The 21430-nt window shown below is 36.4% G+C and overlaps 1 protein-coding gene across 4 annotated transcripts in view; it reads right to left on the bottom strand.

Annotated features, from left to right (window-relative positions):
• LOC120628930 (POU domain, class 6, transcription factor 2) overlaps window positions 1-21430 on the bottom strand; it is a 271663-nt gene that overhangs the window by 229458 nt on the left and 20775 nt on the right. For 3 of the 4 annotated variants that reach the window (XM_039897611.1, XM_039897614.1, XM_039897615.1), the window contains exon 3: window positions 46-66. The exons of the other annotated variant lie outside the window; for it this stretch is intronic. The gene's annotated coding sequence lies outside the window, so the exon portion shown is untranslated. The remainder of the gene's footprint in view (window positions 1-45; window positions 67-21430) is intronic. 4 annotated transcript variants of the gene reach the window in all.

Raw genomic sequence — 21430 nt, 5'->3', positions numbered from 1 at the left:
AAATTGATACCTGCTTTAGATTTCTAGTAAAACAAAAATTCTCACTCTTATCCCATCGGTGGTTACCTGACAACAAAAAATGGTTATATGTAGTTAATATTCTTAAAGTTTCATACAAAATATAGCATTAACCATACAATAATATTAGAAAAGAATATCATCAAAAATCCAGCATTCAATCTTAGATTGCATCAGCATTTACCACCAGATGAGATCAAGCGCTGAAAGTCAGTTTAATCGCTTAGAAGATAGTCAAGGACTCACAAAAAGAAGAAGAAGAAGAGCCCTAATAGAATAGCAGGCCATTAGATATCTAACGAAATAGGAATAACGGGATCACTTCTAAGGTTTTTGAGCGACAAAACAACAGTTGTGGATAATTGCTTGCAAGGATGGCAAACCAGTACGCGAAAATACAATTATGGGCACATCGTTAGTCGTCCATAAAATGTATTCTATCTCGTAATACAGTGTCCGAAAATCTATAAATATAAAAGGCAAAGGTGACTGACTGACTGATCTATCAACGCTCAGCTCTAACCACTTGACGGATCGGGCTGAAACTTTGCACACAGATAGTTATTACAACGAAGGCATCCGCTAAGAAAGAATTTTTGAAAGTTATCGATTAAAAATAAAGAAATACGTGTTTCAGACATTTTAAGAAATTACAACTGCATCAAAACAAAGGCATCAAATAGGGGATGAACATTTATACGAAAGGTTCTGATTTTTTTCAAGTTATTTACGTTCTTATTTCTCTATTGGTTGCAAGACTTTTTAAACCTCTGTAGTTAAACCAAATCAAAAATTGAACTTAACGTGAGCGAAGCCGCGGGCAAAAGCTAGTTAATTATAAATTTGAAAGTTTGGTTAACATTTAAATACGATAGCACTTAAACTTACAATATAATCTTAATTTACCAGTCAATTAATTTAAAATTGATTATTGAAACAGAAAATAGAAAAGAAGAAATAAATAGAAATTATTAAAAATAAACGAATGAGGCATTCGAGGTAGAGCCAAGACCGTTCACACTGTTCCATTGTGGGTGTGTTGGCGGGCTTAGATAACGTACTGTAACTCATACTTAATGAAAACCTTGAAAGCAGATCCAATGTGTTTACCTACACTTGGAGGAATTATCAATTTTATAAATTTAAAATGCATATAAAAATTTTCGGAACCGACAGGATTTGAATCTGCGACTCGGGCAATCGCGGCCTGAGCGCTTTCACCAATTAAGCTACGGCTCTCCTACCTTCGATGCCGAAATTAGTATATGCCTTTCACATCAGTCTTATAGCGACTGTAGCGCCATCTAGTAGGAAGTATATTTGTGCCTTTTGGATTAGAGACTTCGTGACCATGGGGAGCAGGGACTCGAGTCTACCGTTGATCGTAGAGCTGGCAGTTACGTTGGTCATTCAAAGGAACAATGCTACCAGCGTCTTAGGCACTATGGCTCGCTGCGTTGGCTTCGAAGACGTTTTAGTTCTTATTTAGTTTTATTTTGTTACTTAATTTTTTTTAGGTTATTTTCATTTATGTCAATATTTATCAAAAGTAATCAGTACATAATGTAAGAAGGAAAGGTTAACAACAAACTAGAAGATCTAAAGTCATATAAACATCAAGTTATAACTCAGGAAAGATGGATTTAATTTGAGCTACAAATTGTTGTTGGGATACAGCTTTAAAACTGCCTACCTATAGATACTCTGTACACCTGTAGTTCTTTTACAGCATCCTCAGGATGAGCTGACGCCATCATCATCATTATATTAGCCCATTACAGGCCAACTAAAGGCCACGGGTCTCCTCCCACAATCAGGAGGGTTTAGGCTTTAGGCCGTAGTCCACCACGCTGGCCCAGTGCGGATTGGTGGACTTCACACACCTTTGTGAACATTATGGAGAACTCTAAGCCATGCAGGTTTCCTTCCGACGCTTTCCTTCACCGTTGAAGCAAGTAAGAGGTGCGTGCTGAGATTCGAACTCGGCTCCCCGAAAGTGAAGTCGAGCTTCTAGTTCCAAGCCGCTGGGCTCAGCCATGTGCCTTCCGAAATACGAATATTTAATCTTGTTGAAATCGTAATACAATGAAATGACTCATTCTTTGATACAATTATGTTTACCATAAAAAGGCGCGAACGGCAGACATCTTGCTATTTGGATTCTAATTATATTTAATGTGGCTGTTATTTTTTGAGTTTTAATGCGCGCCGCTATAAAAAGATAATCACAAAAATAATTGAAACGAAATAATACGGGGAGCAGGGAAAGGGGGTGGGGGCGATTAATGACGGGGGTAGGGTTGGCACCTTACAGAATTAAGTATTGCTTATTGATACGTGGCATATCATCATATCAACCCATTACCGGCCCACTATAGGGGTCTCTACTACCACAATGAGACGGGGTTAAGGCCGTAGACCAACACGCTGGCCCAGTCTGGTTTGGTGGACTTCACACGCCTTTGAGAACATTACGGAGAACTCTCAGGTATGTAGGTTTTCTCACGATGTTTTCCTTCACCGTTGAAGCAAGTGATATTTAAACATACATAACTTAGAAAAGTTACAGGCGCGAACGTGAAGTCGTAGTCCTAACCACTGGGCTATGACCGCTTCCGTGGCATATATTATGAGTCAATAAGTATCATTCAATAGTCCCATAGCTGATCACGGGCCACTGCTCTCATAGGACAGAGAAATTATAGAAAATCACTACCTAAAAATTTTGGCCCGCCCCTCAAACTCAGGACCTATCTAAGATAGAAAATCCATGCGACGCTACCCAAACGTAGAATGATATAAAAACAGCTATGTATTTAACTGTTAACTATTTAAAAAAAAACATTTAACTGTACCTGGCCACGCTTGCTACGCCTAATTCTGATATTTGTTTTATCCTCGTAGGAATTCAAAGAAAAAAGTCAGACACTAGAAATCTGTTTTCAATGGGAATAATGAGATTGAATTCATTTATATCCCCAATAAAAATCCAAGTTTGTCTCTACGCGTAGTAACTCAACCTCCAAAATAATTTTTCGTGGCAATGTGATATCTACAAATTAAGAAAACACCACAACAAGTGATAAAAAAAATATTATTTTTCCATTTATATATTTTCTTTTTGTTACAAGAACAATAATTTACATTAAGTTACCAAATCTATTCAAGAATCGTAAAATAAAACCATTAAAAAATCTAATTCAGCCCCTGCACATTATTCGTGTTGTTACTTCTTATCTGTATAATATTTTGACCAATGAGTATAGAGACATATACCTGTTAGCATTAATTTAGTTTTAAAAACTCCCATCTCAAATTCAATAGAAAATGAATTTGGTACAAAACATTTACTACATATATTTTATATTAAATTTAAGGAACATTCATTAACTAATGAAAAATATGAAGGTCCAGTGTTGTAGTATATTAAAGGCTTCTTTTTTAGTATTGGTGACAGCCCTAGCCAGGGGAGACGCGGGATAGTCGGCGCATTACGACCTAAATAATCAACATAATTACACTTTTTAGCCCGCTTCTCCCCTTTTGCCCTCTAAGTGCTAGTGAAAAGACTGTCTATTCGCTTTGGTTTTGTGCGACAGTTTTACTTATATTAATGTATTCTTTAGAACATTAATTATTCATGAGATTTTATTATTTTTCCACTTTTGAAAAGAGGAAGTTTTCGATTCGTTATAATTATGTAAGTCACCCAGACACTGAAAAACATTCATGCTCATCACACAAACATTTTCCAGTTGTGGGAATCGAACCCACGGCCTTGGACTCAGAAAGCAGGGTCGCTGCAAACTGCGCCAATCGGCCGTCAATTTTTTTTGTTTATCTTTATATTATAAGTATTTATGTGTATTATATACATAAATTAGTATCTTAGTACCCATAACATAAGCTACGCCTACTTTGGAGCTAGATGGCGATGTGTGTATTGTCGTAGTATATTTTTTTTTTTTTACCACCCTAGTGCTTGGCATAGGACACTTCCCTAATAGGAATGAGGCTTTTAGAGCATAGACCCGCCCCGCTGTTCCTGTGCTCTGGACGCTTTAACTATTATTGTGACAATATGTTAGTAATGTTAACAGGGACCGACGGTTTTACGTGATATTCAGAATGTCCAACTACGGATTTCGAGAGGGAGAGTTCTATTGGCATGAGGACAGTAACGAAGAATATAACAAGACAAGCCATATAAGACAGGTCAAACATAACTACTATTATCACTTATAACATCAGGACCTTTGGAACAAGTTGTTTGTATAGAGCAACCTCTGCTACAGAAACTGTTAATATAAAATAATGCTAGGGCTCCATATACGATACCTAAATAACCCAAAAGATAGACCTCCACTGCTGGACAAATTTCATGGTTTTGTGCCGCTTGAATCCAGCGGCCTAATGTCGTCCGTCCACCTCGTCGGGGGTCCACAAACGCTGCGCTTACCATGTATTATGAAAATGCGGTGATAGCCCAGTGGGTAGGACTTCGGCTTCACTTTCTTGGGGGCGGGTTCGAATTCCAGCACGCACCTCTAACTTTTACTTAAGTTATGTGCGTTTTTAGCAATTAAAATATCACTTGCTTCAACGGTTATGGAAAACACTGCATGCCTGAGAGTTCTCCATAATGTTCTCAAAGGAGTGTGGAGTCCACCAATTCGCATTGGGCCAGCGTGGTGGACTACGGCCCTAAACCCTTCTCAGTGGAGGAGACCCGTGCCCGTGCGTGTGATGATTATGAAAAACTTGATAGTTTGAACTTCAACTATCAAGTATTTTGTGATTTTAAACTATCAGTTGCTATGTTTTTTGATATCAATACCAAAACCAATAATCTTTACTAAGACTTACTAAAGCTCTAAATCGATCTAAAAAAAGTTGTTCCCTTCCGATATTTAAGAGTCGTCTGAAGGACTACTACCTCTCTTTGAGTGATGGAATTTGAAGCAGACTCTTTATATTTCTTACTTTTAAATTGTATGTTAAAATCTACTCATTTATATTATGTTTGTTATATATTTATATATATTACGTATATTTATTTAAATTATACACGTATTTGTAATCTTTACATTTTGGTATTTATGTATATCTATCAACACTCTTGGCACTGTCCCGTTCTCTTGCTGAAAGTCCTATCTACAAAGGTTGCCTGTAAGAGATTGCTTGCAGTTTACTTGTACTATTTACTCATCTAAATTTGGTTTGTTATATATTTTACGTATATTTTATATTTATGTATTACGTATATTTAATTAAATTATACATGTATTTGTATCTTTACATTTTGGTATTTATGTATATCTATCAACACTCTTGGCACTGTCCCGTTCTCTTGCTGAAAGTCCTATCTACAAAGGATGCCTGTAAGAGATTGCTTGCAGTTTACTTGTACTATTTACTCATCTAAATTTAGTTTGTTATATATTTTACGTATATTTTATATTTATATATTACGTATATTTAATTAAATTATACATATATTTGTATCTTTACATTTTGGTATTTATGTATATCTATCAACACTCTTGGCACTATCCCGTTCTCTTGATGTAAGCCCTATCTACAAAGGTTGCCTGTTTCTTTTCCTTTATGTTATACGTGCAATACAGTGATTCTTCTTCTTTTTCTCTAATTTGCCTATGATACGTCATAGGCAAATTAGAGTATAACGAGTGTGGCCATGAAACTCGGCGAGCGTTTCAGGGGCTATTGCCCCTGAAATTATTATTATTACTGGTTATTTAAAAAATGATTGTATAATTTAACCTTTAATATCTGCCAGAATAACATGCTTTTTGGATATAGTAGATACTTTCAAACAAAATTTTTCAAAATTATTCAACGTGCCTAATAACTGTCACGTTTTGGGATTTTCTTCTCAAATTTTTTGCAGATACCGGTTAGCGGTCGGTACCAATAATTATCACTAGTTCTATCACGTCGTTATAACCATTAAAGCCCGCCAACTTGCAGGAAAGCAACGTGGTAGGTCAATGCTCTAGAACCCTATGAGTAAGGAGGCATGTGCCAGCAAATAGATGTTAATAAGTTTATGAGGTCTATGTTATCTATCCATGAACAACGTATACAAACTCACTACCTGTGCTCACATTAAGGACCTTGCAAATAAAGGTGACATACCATCGGAATGGTTATTGTTTTTTTTACCAGGCGTTTTTTTGGTATTAAAAATACATTATTTCTATATAACTAAAAAGTTTTGTTATGCTGTGATTTGCAAAACTGATGTCAACTTTCAAATGACGATGAAAAAAACAAGAAAGAAAGAATGAAAGAAAAGAAAAAGTTTATTGTTTGGTTGATACACAATTTATTAACTGCGACGTAACGATATCCTCTTAAGTAAGGAAAAACTGGTATCAATTCAACATATTAGTATGTTACGATGCGGAGTGAGCGGGGATGCTTGAGAAATCGGTATATAATTAAAGATAATGAGACGCCATTCAAGTGTCCGTCTGGGTCCTTGCGACTTGGATGTCGGAAAGAAGTAAGTTTGTATAAAAATATTGTTACGATTTAGATGGGGCCTAATACAATCTACAAACAGACAGTCGTGGACATGGCGAAACTACTATCTTGTCTCACACCATTCTATTAACAAACTTCCTTAAAAAATAAAAAGGTTATTATTTCGGTATTTCTTTTAAACGTATGTTCGGGCATAACTTCGTCATCTATATAGCAAAATTAATTTTTGTTCGTAATGAGTTTTTTTTTAAATGGTCTTATTTAAATTCCATACAGATCTGGTGAAGAGTTTCGGAGACAGACAACGGAAATCTTCCAAAAATAACAGCTAATAAACCGCGATTGCTGTTAAGTCATAAATATGAATTGTTTAAGATTTCACACAACATAACACCCTCGAAGGGGTTACGCAGATGTATTCAGTACATCGGGGTACACACAATATTATCTATCAAAGTTAGTATTAGTTGAATATTTTTCGCGACTGGTAACTAGATGTAGCACATAGTAATACTAAAATTTATTTCCTCTTTAGTTGGTATCTATTATTTTTTTTCAGAACACGTTTTTTTTTGCTAAATAATTTTCTACCTTATCTTGGTAAAGACCTATTGCCATAACAATGTGGCAACAAGCTGTGAAACTCAATAGTTAACCATAACAACAAGCTCCATAAACTAATGACTCACAGTTTCCGCTCGCTCGCTCGTTTCACTTTTTGCGACGTAGCACCTGCGTCTGTGAGAGACTTTGGCTATGACTAGTTACCATCCTACCGGAAAATCATGCCGCCAAGCTATGAAGCATTGTGGTACGATCTCGCGTCGAATCCTAATTAAAATAAAAGCCGCTAAAATCTAGGATGATCACTTACCAACTGGTGATATTGCAATTAAGGGTGAACTTGTAATCCAAAAAAATATTATTTAAACGTTTAAGTAAACGGACGACAATGAGCGACTTTAAATACCGAATCTAAACTTTTTAAACATCCACGTCCGACTCAACTGACTAAGACAAGGGCCCCAAATGAATGGGTTTAATTCAGTTAAATTTTATTTTAAGAGCCTGTATAATTTATTACTTGTATAATAATTGTATTGCGGGCCCTGAGTTTATTTATTGCAGTTCGTATTAGTGGATAATTGGGTTATATCTATAGGTTCTGTCACAGAATAGGTAATGGTATCATTACATACGATTCACGTCGTTAGCACTGGTAATTGAATAGTAGCTCTAGCATGACGGCAATAGGTTGAAATTTGCTCGCAGCCCGTTCATGCCTCACCATTATTGGACTACCTGATTAACGATAGTGCGTGCTAATTTATACCTAAATACCAAACTGAACAGTTCATAATACTCTTAACAAAACAGATTATGGGCTCATAGTATAAAGGAGTAGCAGAGCTTTTTGTGTCAGAGCTGTAATATACCGGCTACCACGCTCTTCAGACCGGAACACAGCAATATTGCTTGTGGGCATAAATAACTGCGGTGGTAGTACTTCCCCGGACGAGCTCTGAATACAAAAACGCTCCACTACTACTACTGCTGCTATTACTACTACTACTTTGGACTAGCTACTTACTACCTAGTTCTTTGGACTTCAAATCTATTTTTTTTTCTTTCTTAGCAGATAAGCCAATGTCAGGTGAAAATATTTCTTGTATTAACAAACTGTTTACGACGCGCTTTTCCAAGTTTTCCTACAGCCTTTTTCATTAACACACTATTAATTGGTGCTTTTCTTTGTCAAACGTTTTAACCATCATCGGAATCAATGTAAATAAATTTTTCGAACTTATCATTGCCAATTTATAATAGATACGTAGTATATATGTAGAAAATAGGACGTTATATTCTCTGTTCTTGATATAAGGAATAAATCAAGATCTGCGAACTACTGAAGTTTTTTTTTTAGATGCTAACCGTTACACCACCAACATAGCTCGCTAAGAGTAGTTGGCCAATATCGACTTTAACAAAGAAAAACAATCACTAAATTATATATTATATTTGTATATATATACAGCGTGTAACGGAATTACGAAATACTGTTAAAGGGTACAAAAGAATATTTCATAAGGAATCACCTGTAAATATTTTAAAACAGAAGGAGCATATTTATTTTTTCAATACGAACTTATTCAAAACATTCTAAGTGTTTACTTAAGAGAACCCTATTGAAGATAAAAGACCAACACGTGCATAGTACCTAGCGCGTAGGAACGCGCCGCTTAGCGTTATATTTCTCATGTGACTAACATCACATGAAAAAGTAAAATGCTGTATCTAATTTATTTTATTAAATACTATGGCAATGGTTTACTCAAAAACTACATATTATTATTTCGGATTCACAGATAAGTCTCAAAGACATAAAATAATTTACTTAGAGTAAATTATTTTATGTCTTTGAGAGCCTATAAAATATTATTCCTGTTTTTATTTACACGTTGTACCTATATACTTATGTACAATCATATATATTAAAAAAAATATATAAAACAAACTATTCACTTAGTATCTTCTTATAAGTATTAAAAAATACACCGTCAAAATAATAAAAAAACCCCAGGGGAGAAGGCATTGAAACTGAAACACTAGGTTTGTTAGTTTAGCTTCAGAAGCTTGTAGTTTTAATGGTTTTTGGAAAAAAAACAGCGGAAAGAGGAGGGGTGGTGAAAACTTTATGCTGATCTGCCTTCACCATACGGGATTATTTAGTTGAATAAAATAAATAATAAATAAATGTAGTACGATAATACACACATCGCCATTTAGCCCCAAAATAAGCTTAGCTTGTGTTATGGGAACTAAGATGACTGATGAATATTTTTATGAATAATATACACAACTATTCTACTTACTTATAATATACAGATAAACACCCAGCCGCTGAAAAACATTCATGTTCATCACACATACATTTTCCAATTGAAGGAATCGAATCCACGACGTGGAAAGCAGGGTAGCTGGTTGCCCACTGCATCAATCGGCCGTCATAATAGTTTAATTGTCCACCTTAACAAACTAAGAACGGTAGTAAGTATGATAAAAGGGGATTGCCAATTAAACAAACACCTTTTCATGAACAGATGAGGCAGATTAGTGTTGCCCAAATGCAAGAACAAGACGAGACTTAGCCAGTCTTGGTCTTGGTCTTGCGCCAATACACCTGGTCTTGGTCTTGGTCTTGGTCTTGCGCTCCCAGTCTTGGTCTTGGTCTTGGTCTTGCAGCAAGAGTCTTGCAAGTCTTGCAATTACCTATTAGTCTATTACTATTTATTAAAGTTTACTTTAAATCTTAGAAAAACGTATTAGAATTGGAACATTGTGAGCTTGAATTAACATAGCCATAGTAAAGATCAAGCAGATTAATAAATAACTGAAGATTTGATAAGAAATTCGAAAAATCAACTGACCTATATGTCGTTTTCCATGGAAGTAACTGTTTCTTAATAAACATTTATGATTTATAAGCTTACATTTGCTAAAACATGTAAAAAAACAAATTAATTACAATAACTTGACTGTATTTTAAAGAACAATACTTATCTGTCTAGAAAGAGATTGAACCCTCAACTTATAAGAAATTTAATAAAAGAGTTTTACGATTTATCATTTATTTGAATAAAGCTGAAGAGTTCGTTTGTATGTTTGATGACAGAAGTTTTAAAATAAATAAATAAATCCTGAACGTCACTATACCTCCAAAGTTACTATTCCTCGTGGACGAAGTCGCGGGCACAGCTAGTAAATACTTACTCTCATCATCTCTCTCAGAGATATTCGAACACTTTTTTGCTATTTTTTCTTGTAAAAACTTAAGAAATATAATGACTAAATGTACAATAATAGTACCTAAGTAATTAGTTTAAAACCATATAAGTAATCAATATTATAATTACTTACTAGAATGAATTATTATGACATCTACTACCTATCCTCACCATTTTATCCTAATCATAATACTACTTGCGTGATCAGTATAATGTATTCATTTTCATTCTAAGCACTCTGAAACTTATTTATTCTTTGGAACACCTGTAGGTACTCTTAAAATTCGAAATTATTTTGCATGAATAGTGTCAAATGTTATGATTTCGGCGCGGCGGCAACGATTGTTTTAGATTTCAAAAGAAGCCGCCGGCGCGTGTATCATAACCATGTACTTCCGAAAAGCGGCAAATTTCTTTGAGAAGTAAGTACAAAACCTTTGATGCCGCATTATCAAAGTGCCGATGGTTAAAACATAACTATGCATGCACTCAGTTTGATTTTAATAGATATTTTTTTATTCGCTATGTTTATGGTATTAGTCGTAATGCGCATAGGTCCAGTTTTTCATATTCTTTGATATAGTTTTTTGCGTCTCATAGAATTCCTAAGCGTACCTACCTACCTATACACCGAACTGTTACACCTAACTACTCCGTGAAATAGCGCTAAGTCCTAGCTGCAAGACGCAAGAGTCTTGCAGGCTATGTCTTGTTCTTGCTCAAGTCTTGCACGGTCAGTCTTGGTCTTGGTCTTGCTAAAAATACGCGGTCTTGTTCTTGGTCTTGGTCTTGCAAAAACGCAAGAACAAGACCAAGACTGCAAGACCAAGACTGAATTTGGGCAACACTAAGGCAGATGAAACTCCGATACACGTATTGCTCCGATGTAGAGGAGTAGCAGAGCAACGCGCAGCATACCTTGGCTCCCCAGCATCACTCCCCGAAGCACTTGGAGACCTGGGCGGCCTGCTAAGCTTCTGGAGTGAGCTCGACTGGGTGACCCAGCGGGGAGCCGTACCAGTGGCTCTACGTACAACGGAAGGTTCCGGCCGACCAAGTACGGAGACAAGCCCAAGGAAAGAAGAAGAAGAAGAAGTTTGATTGTCGTATGGGTATGCGGCTTGGAAAAGGCATTTATTAACTAACTTCTCACCCGAGGCTAAGACATTGCGCCAAGAATGTAAAGGAGGTATTATAAAAAAAAAAATGAACAAACACAAACGAACGCCAACTCCTAATTAAAATGATTAACTTAATGGTTTGAGTCATTAGCGATTTTAATTTCAAATTGCACCGCTTTTTTCTTATGCCTAAAATTACATTTTCTTAAATAACTGTATACTTAGATGCCTGAGGATTCAATATTATTTATGATAATAAGATTCGTTTAATTTAACATTAGGGAAAGATATTTTAAGTTTATACTGTCGAGAGTGATGTTTTAATTAGCAGTATATCAGTAAGGTTTTTATGTGCCGTGGGGCAGACTCCTGTGCAAACCACGATGGTACATCGTAACAATCATCAGCCCATCACACACCACCCAGGCAGGTATTAAGCAGGAATCTTCTTCTTCTATGTAAAAGGCAAAGGTAACTGACTGACTGATCTGTCAACGCACAGCTCTAACCACTTGACGGATCGGGCTGAAATTTTGCAAACAGATAGTTATTACAACGTAGGCAACCGCTAAGAAAAGATTTTTGAAAATTTAACCCTAATTGCTTGTATAAAATCATTAAAATTATTCTTTTTTTTAAGGTAATTCCATTAACTTTCATTTAAGGTTTTTGATTAAAAATAAAGAAAAGTTAAAATTTACCAAATCAAAAATTGACTTGGTAAATTTTTACTACTATTGTATGGCATAAAATGGAAAGATTGTCCTAATATACTACTGATATAATTTTTTTTAGGATAGCACGTTTATTTGTGTATGTATAAATTGCACACCACTGTTCGTGTGCATAGACTCTCCGTGCTACGATCAACCTTTACCACAGTCACAACAGACTAGAGTAAATTCGGAATTCAAAAAATTAAAAAAAAATATATAGGTAGGACTTCGAGTTTACTTTTGCGGGCCGAGTTCGAATACAAGCACGCACCTCGAACTATTCGAAGTTGTGTGCATTTTAAGCAATTAAAATATCACTTGCTTCAACGGTGAAGGAAAACATCGTGAGGAAACCTGCATGCCTGATAGTTCGCCATAATATTCTCAAAGGTGTGTCCTGGGCACCAAGCCGCACCTGTGCCAGCGTGGTGGACTCCTCCATTAACCCCTTCCAATTAAAGGAGGTGCCCCGCGCCCTGTAGTGGGTCGGTAATGGGTTGATGTGGTGATGATCATTAAAATGCTCATGCCGAGAGTTGAATCCGGGACCTTTCACTTTAAACAACAGCGCAGCGCCAGGGTGGTCGTCAATATGATAATGATTAGAGATTACTGAATATTTTGGCTGTATATGGCTGTATATTGCAACGTTGCATACTGAATTCAAATACGGTAACACGATCTTAACCATGCAATGTAGCTTAACCATTTAATAATCAAATAAGTACCCAAACCATATAATGCTCTACGCAATAGTAATTATAACTGCTAACAGCTTCATACATATTAACAGGCTTTTTAATATACAACTGCATACGATGACGTCACGGTGTCACTAATGAGCTATCAATCAAGTAATTAACCCGGTATCGCAATAAACACCTTAATTACAAGTTAATTAGAAAGCACGCCATGTTCAAATGTTTACCGACCATGTAATTCAATTGTCTTTCCCTGTTCTTATTACGGTAAAATGCTCTACTTACTTGGACTTGCCGATTGACAAAATAAATATACCTACTACGACAATAGCTTGTGTTATGGATACTAAGATGACTGATGAATTATATGCATAAATACTTATTAAATACAAATAAACACCCAGACACTGAAACACATTCATGTGTGTTCTTAACAATTATTCATTGTTCATCTAAAGTCAACATCTCCTGAGGATGCTATGGTTTCGTAGCGAAACGTGAGTAGAGGGTACATTGCCGAAGAACTGTTTGGTGTGGAGGGGGTGAAGGCACGGAAGCTGAAATACAAGGTTTCTTAGTTTAGCTTCAGAAGCTTGTAGTAAAATATTTCATGTATGCCACATCCTCTGAAATAATAAAACCTTTAACTATATTGCTGAAACTTAAGATTTTTTGGACATAAAAGTCAAAGTCAAAGTTAAATATTTCTTTATTCAAATAGGCACATAGATGGCACTTTTGATGCGTTATTATATACAAAATGTGTACATAGCAGTGAGTAGTGATGGCGATAACTACAATCGTAAACTTAAAACTAAAGCTACGAGGGTTCCAATCGATCAACCCTACACCTACACATAAGAGACAATGCTCGACTTAGGTCTCAAGAAATCAGGATAGCGGGCAGCAGCTTCCAACCTTTATTTATTGTGAGCTCTTCTTAGACCAGGGCGCGTTTGGAGCTTTAGGTTTAAGTTGGCGAACGACGTTATCACCATCCCCTTACAATTATATAAACATATATGTATGAACGCTTCATATCATGCCCACCATATCATATCATAGTTTCTAAGGGGATGGATAATATGTTGGAAAATATTTGTTAACTTTTATTTTGAACAACAAATTAAAAAGAATAAAAAAATGCCTGGAATAGGCCTACATGAATAAAGAATTTTTGAATTTTTGAATTTTGAATTTTATGCGTTTGCCAACCCGTCTGCCCAGCGTGGTAATTATGGGCAGACCCTCCCATTGGGCCTTCAGTCTAGCAGTGAACTGCTAAGATAAGCTATTGATTATCGTTGATGATAATATGTATACCTACACTTAACAACACATTCATTCCCGTTTTCACTAACGCTGTACAAGGCAATGCCTAAATAAGTAACGCCCAAAGGAGATTCCTAGATATACATCAATCGCTTACCAATAGTTATAACCTAAGAGTTCGTGAAACGTTTTTCTTTAGACATCGCCTAAATAATTAGGCATTTGATTTGATCGATGCCCAGGTTATTTGAAAACGTACATGTTATTCTTCTTTGGCGTTAATCACAAATGTCTTTTTGTTCTTTCTAATATTAATTTAAAATTCTCTGGTGGGAGGCTCCGGCCTTGGCTAGTTACCACCCTAACGACAAAGATGCGACGCGAAGCGGTGAAGTATTCCGGTAAAATACCACGTAGAAATTGATAAGCAGAGTGATCCTAATAAGACTGCCATAACTGCCGTTTCCAATTGAGACGGCACCATTACTTAAAGTCAGGTAGGATGCAGTCGAATCTAACTTGAGAGAGAGAGAAGAGAAGAGAGAAATAGAAAACAAAATGCAAATAATCCTACTAATGTTATCAATTCGAATTAATACTTATCTGTCTACATGCCCGTTACCTTTATACGGCTAAATGTCTTAACTGATTTAAATAATCCCAATTGACGCCAGTAATTCAGAAGGTAATCAAAAAAAAGCGGGAAGAATGTCAGCAAAAATGTATGTCTATACTAAATCCATTAGACTTTAGCCGGATTCATATTAAACGTACGCGGATGTCGCGACGTCACGTTGGTCTAGTATGCACGCCTATATACTCGTACAAAATGTATAAAACCGATAAGCTTCTTATGTACTTACCTACGCGTCACAATACTACACGTGTTCTAATGTGAATCCGGCTTAAGTCTAATTTTTAGTAGCATCTACTGCGTTTTGTGACAGACCTTGTCTGGGGAATAACTACCGCCATGGTTATTTATGCTTCCAAGCAGAATTTCTGTGTTCTGATCTAAAGGAAGTCGTATTTGCCAGCAACTTAGTTGATGGACGCGGCAATTTCTTGAACGTGTTTTCTTGCATGCCTGCGAAGTGTTTCTCTGCTTGAAGCGATCTTTTTCCAGCACTATATTGAAAAGGCTATATGTTTCTTCCGGCAATTATTACTTTAAGTTTTAGAATTCAAACCATCGTGATCAAAGTTAATTTTCGTGTGTAATTTCCGACGAAAATTCACATGAGTTTAGTCGTAATACACAGTAAAAATATTACTATCTACTAAAAAAAACGATATGTAATATAATTGCTCTAACCAGGGTTGCCCTTCTAAAAATTTTTATGACAATGTGAGATGGTGATAACAAAAAAAACACCCGGCTAAGTTTGTTATGGGCTTTTTCTTAGACCAGGACGCGTTTAGAACCCTCGTAGCTTTAGTTTTAAGTTTAAGAACATGGTTATCGCCATCATCTCACTACCGTGTAATTCTAATGTAATGTACGCATCAAAAGCGCCACCTGTGGATCTACTTACTACACATAAAGATATTTTTGACTTTGAATGTGAATCCGGCTTAAGTATTCGTTGGTTAGTTTATATATAACAACGCAATAGTGTAATGACGCGTGTAATTTTCGTAATTAACTTGTCTTAGAAGTAACCCGCCCGTAAACTGTGGCCTTGCGGTCAGCTAATTAGTAATTAGTAAGATAAACCAAATAATGATATTTTTTATTACCACCTCATTAGGTGGTGCTCGTAAAGTGTTTAAAATATTCAAAGTCGATATAAACGGAGACGTGTTTTAAGATTACGCGTCAAAGTAAGAGAGCTGATTCTTGACATATCTTGCATTCAGCGCTGTCAATTTTGTCACCACTTAAGTGTAAGAAACTTTATTAAAATTGTTAGAAATGTTACGACAGCAAGTTTTAAAAAAATATTATTTTTTTAGATGTTATTTAGTTTTATTTTGATAAAGGTTATCTTTATTTATGAATTAAATGATATTAATTTAGATATTAAGATGAATAAAATTACATAATATTCATTTAGTATTATTTAAAAAAAAAATTAAAAAATTACTTGACTAGATTTGCGTATTAGATTGAGTGCTTTATCTTCTTTTTTTTTTGTTGGTAATTTTATTCTGGAGGACATGCCAGCCCCATCGTAACCTACACAATGAGATTCTTAAGATTACACAAAACAAGAACCAAATATTACAACTTATTGACAGCCGGTTGGCGCAATGGGCAGCGACCCTGCTTTCTGCGTCCAAGGCCGTGGGCTCGATTACCACAACTGGCAAAATGTTTGTTTGATGAATATGAATGTTTTTCAGTGTCTGGATGTTTACCTGTATAAGTATTTGTGTATTATATTCATAAAAATATTCATCAGCTATCCCATAATACATGCTACGCTTACTTTAGGGCTAGATAGCGATGTGTGTATTGTTTAGTATATTTATTATAAAAAAACACATACTATTGTATGATTAAAAGATGAGCCGAAGCAACTAAATTAGCTAATTAGTACCCAAAAGATACCCTAGATGGCGATGTGTGTATTGTTGTAGGATATTTATTATTTAAAAAAAAAAAACTAAATTTGTATGATTCAAGGATGAGCCGAAGCAACTAAGTCATAGAAGTCCATCTTAATCGCAGATGTTGAGGCCTTAACTTAGGGCGACTAATTCAGTATTTTGTTAGGACCTATGAATTAGTGCTTTGTCTCGCTCTGACATTTGATAGTTGCTCTACATTGACGTGTGCAAAAAACTACGTAACTATTCCAACATTCATCATCATCATATCGACCCTTTACCAACCCAATACAGGGCACGAGTCTCCTCCCACAAAAATATGGATTTAGGCCGTAGTCCACCACGCTGGCCCAGACAGAACTATCGGGAATGCAGGTTTCCTCACGTTCTCAGACTGTCTACATTCCGGTCTGCTCCCGTATATTTCTTAGCCAGGACTCCTTTCGGCTTCACTCTTTTTCCTGCAGTCATAGTTTGTAGCAGTCGGTGTCGCAATATATAGCCTAGGTTCGAGATGTTACGGCGCTTGATCGTTAAACAACTGCGGATGAAAATTCAATTGCCTCTAAATTTCCCGCGAAAAACTTATGATCTTGCGCCACAAAAAAAATAAATAAAAGGAAATGACCTCTTGTATTGATTGTCTAAATCTGCCCCCCAATGATAACTAGTGAAATTTAACCAATTTATCAAATGGAGTGCCTCCTTCCGCGTAGTTAGCTAATTGGGGCGAATTACAAAGGTACTTATACTGAAATTACCATGGGGCCATTTCATCCTATTCAATGAGTAATTTTCTTCTTTCATATTATGTCGGCCCTTTGGACCCAGATTTCCAAATTAATACTCCATTGTGCTCATTTATGTGGTGCAGGGTATTTGGCCTCGTGGAGACGTTCAAATCAATCGACGGGGTTAGTTCAATTACGTTGATTCAAGTCGGTAGCTGAGCAACTTTTTTATCGTGGAGGAATCCACGTGGATATCTCCACGCGGATAATATATATATACTACGACAATACACACATCGCCATCTAGCCCCAAAGTAAGCGTAGCTTGTAGGTACTGAGATAGTTGATGAATATTTTTTTTATGAATATAATACACATAAATACTTATAATATACAGATAAACACCCAGACACTGAAAAACATTCGTGTTCGTCACACAAACATTTTCCAATTGTGGAAATCAAAACCTTGGGCTCAGAAAGCAGGGTCGCTGCCCACTGCTCCACTCGGCAGTCAAATACGAAAATATTAGACTCTTACTGGTTAACTTACTGGCCACGGGACAAATGGGTCTACACTCTACATGTGCTGAATGGCTATGTTCATTGAATTAAGAACATACAGAATCCCCATTCAGCACGTCTAGCATGGGCAGAAGACAATTATTTTACTTAGTCAACTCTTGAAGCATTGGCGCACAAGTGGAAATAATATTAAAATAATATATGTGTAATAATAAACGGGGATAAACTTCCCCTATTCCATGTTACCGTGCTTTAGCTGCATGGCTAGCATGGGCAGGAGACAATTATATCCCCGGGAAAAGGATAAAAATTTATTTCCCTTTATGGAGCTCTTTCCTTACATTTGTTTTAGTCAGTAGATGCTCGCTGTATGTTCCGTGGCCACCGATTGCTCGCTTATTGTGACTTTTTGTCGCTGTCACCTACTATTGATCCCGATGCGTACTGTCAAATTTCAATGGGCGACAAAACGCGCTCATTCCTAAGATGGGCGAACGTGCCGTGATTTGTGGCCCCGTGAGTAGCTCACCCTGGAATCGTCGGTTGCGGTTTATTTTATATCCGTATTGTCACGTATCTACGGAAGGCGCACATCCATATATCTTCATAGCACTCCACTTTTTTTTAAATCTGTAATAGACTAGCGCTTGAGTACAATCACACCTGATGATGGAAAATTTGGATGTGGCCTTAGATGGGACGCGATGCCTATTCACTTTTGTTTAAAAGAAACCTGGACAAGAATTAGGAAACACAGATCTTTGTAGGGCATTCCGAGCCCCAGCCATGCGTTAAGGAAAAGAAGATGCAAATCTCTTCTTGCGAGGTTTTGGGATACTGACTACAAAGGGATTAATACCCACCCGGTATCTTGTGGTGAGATGGTAAAATGGTGAAGGGAGGACGAGATCGAATAGTTCCTGAGCACACTCTCCGTAGTATATCCTATAAAACCTTGACAAACTTACGAAGATGATCAAGACTTTGGGGTTCAGCTAAAAGTGGTGAATCCTCACTAATAAGTCATCACCGCGTACTCGCATTCGTCAATAACAAATGTGAATTGTATTTCCGGCGCCACAACATTTAAATTGTAACTTTCATTCTTACAACTAATTCTCGCAAGCGGTTAACCGTGCCCTGACAACAATTGCAGAAAATGCGGACGAAGACGCGGGAAACAGTTAGTATAATGTAAATAAGCTTCTATACATACGGAAATAAAGATAAACAGATATATACAGATAAAGGCGTCAAACTTATGACACCCCGAGGGTAAATAGAAAACAAGTGGTATAAAACAATAAGTGAAATAGGTGAAAAATAGAAAAAGATAATTTCGAAGTGGCCGATTAAAAGAGTAAATGCACTCAGCTTAATCGAAAATACTAAGTATTCGATTATCATCAAGGTCACGTTGTGTAGCGTTGACAAAAAAGTAAGTCTCGTTTTTCGTTTTAGTTTAATTCGTTAACGCAATATAAAAAAACTTTGCGTTTCCTTACAGCTTGCCTGGTTCTTATTAATTGTTTGAATCTGATACCAAAGGATTTTTTTTTCTTAATATACTCTTGCCGCAGCGTATGTACCTAAGTAGTCTACGATTTGTTTAAGACTGGAAGTCGTCGAACTCCTTGCTCAAATGGATGTTTGTGAATAATATCTAATACATCGATTGCTATTTATGTGATACCGTTAGTAAAACAAACTTTTTATAAAAGCTTCACCAGCATTTTAAAGTCAGTTTTTTACTTTTAAATATTTTTGTAATCTATTCACTTCATAATTGCAGCAGTCATGTTCTTTTTAGACAAGCAATAAAATAATTGATATCAAGAATTATGCAAGCATGCAAACTTATAAAAACTTTAAATGAAAACAGTAAATAATCAATTTAAATATTGTAATGTAATAAAAACCTTCCGCAGAGTTACGCATAAACTTCTAAATGAGCATTATTATATTCAGATATAGAAAGTGTTATTATCGTGCATGCGAACCTATGATTACAAAAGTCAATTACAAATGTTATCAGTTACAAGTAATGAATGAAAAAAAAAACTATTTTCATTTACATATTATAATTTATTGAACAAGTAATCTTTATGCAGACCGTACAGCCCGAGGCGACGCTCGGCGGGTCGCGTGGGGTGGATTACCTGATCACACTAACAACATTTTGCACGACAAAAAAGTCTTTCCGACTTTTATTTATGCTTCTGCAAGTCAGACCTTACCGTACTACCATTGCAAGCGAGCATGGCAGTAGATGGACTTCCGATGCATGTAATGTTCCGATAAAACAGAGTAACAGAACGACGAGCACGGAGCAGCATACCTTGGCTCTTCAGCATCACTTGGCGAGCTAGGCGGCCAGCTTAGCTTCTGGAGCGAGCTCGGCTGGTCCAGCGGAGAGCCCTACTAGCGGCTTTATATACAATGGACGGTTGCAGCCAACCAAGTACGCAGATAGAAGAAGAAGAACAAGAAGAAGAAGAAAAAGCTCTGCTGCAATGTTACCTGGTTCTAAGTTATCATGCATTCTAAGATAGTTGTGGATTAAGCTGTTTTATAGTAATAATTGACAGACCAAGCAGATGGTCACCTTGTGGTTAATGGAAAACCATCGCCTGTACTCAGAGCAACAATTCGCAGGCCATAAAAAGAACACGTCTTTGAAAGTACCGCCCTGTGTTCACCAACCTGAGGCACAGGTGTTAAGCCTCAAACCCACACAGAGTGTAACACAGAGAAGCCACTTGGCGCCAGAAATAAGCATGGTTCCCCGGACGAACTCTGTCATAAATTGCTCTATAACAGAACGTGTATTTTTTTATTAGTACTTTTGGTGATTCATCGCTCATTGACATACTATTGTTAAAGCAAACTTGAGACACAACAGTGTATGAGCAAAGGGACAAGATAAAATGTTCTTCAACAAAAAGTCCCTCGTGTAAACGCAACTTACCAATAAAAAATTCTATGCACTATTATTCTGTTTGCTATATTCAAATTCATGTTTTATGAAGTACTTTAACGTAATTACAAGGCACGTCATTTACAAATAATAATAAATAGAACTTTGTTAAAATTGCTTCGCCTATTTTAATTTATCGAACAAGGGTGTTAAATGCAAAATAACGCCTGAAGCAAGGTTTTAACATTGCCAAGGGTCTGGTACATAAACGAATTATAGTAGACTCTTGAAGCTAGTCAATACTAATATTATTAATGCAAAAGTGTGTTTGTTTGTTGGTTTGTCCTATTTTCACGCAGCAGAAAAACGGTTTGAATTTTTTTATTCCAGTATACGTTAGCCCTTAACTGCAATCTCACCTGATAAAGTGAAAAGACGGCAAAGGGCTAACCTGTAAAGAGTATACAAGTTTTATTAACCCAAAACCTTTACTCGCTTTTACTGGAACGCCAAATCACTTGGCGGCACGTCTATTCGGTAGTGTGGTAAGGTAGGTAAGGTAGCCGTGGCCCTAGCCGCCCA

This window comes from Pararge aegeria, chromosome 13, assembly GCF_905163445.1.
Source record: "Pararge aegeria chromosome 13, ilParAegt1.1, whole genome shotgun sequence".
NCBI lineage: Eukaryota > Metazoa > Arthropoda > Insecta > Lepidoptera > Nymphalidae > Pararge > Pararge aegeria.
Note: the sequence above shows the minus strand (reverse complement) of the source record. Positions and strands in the feature narration are given on the sequence as shown.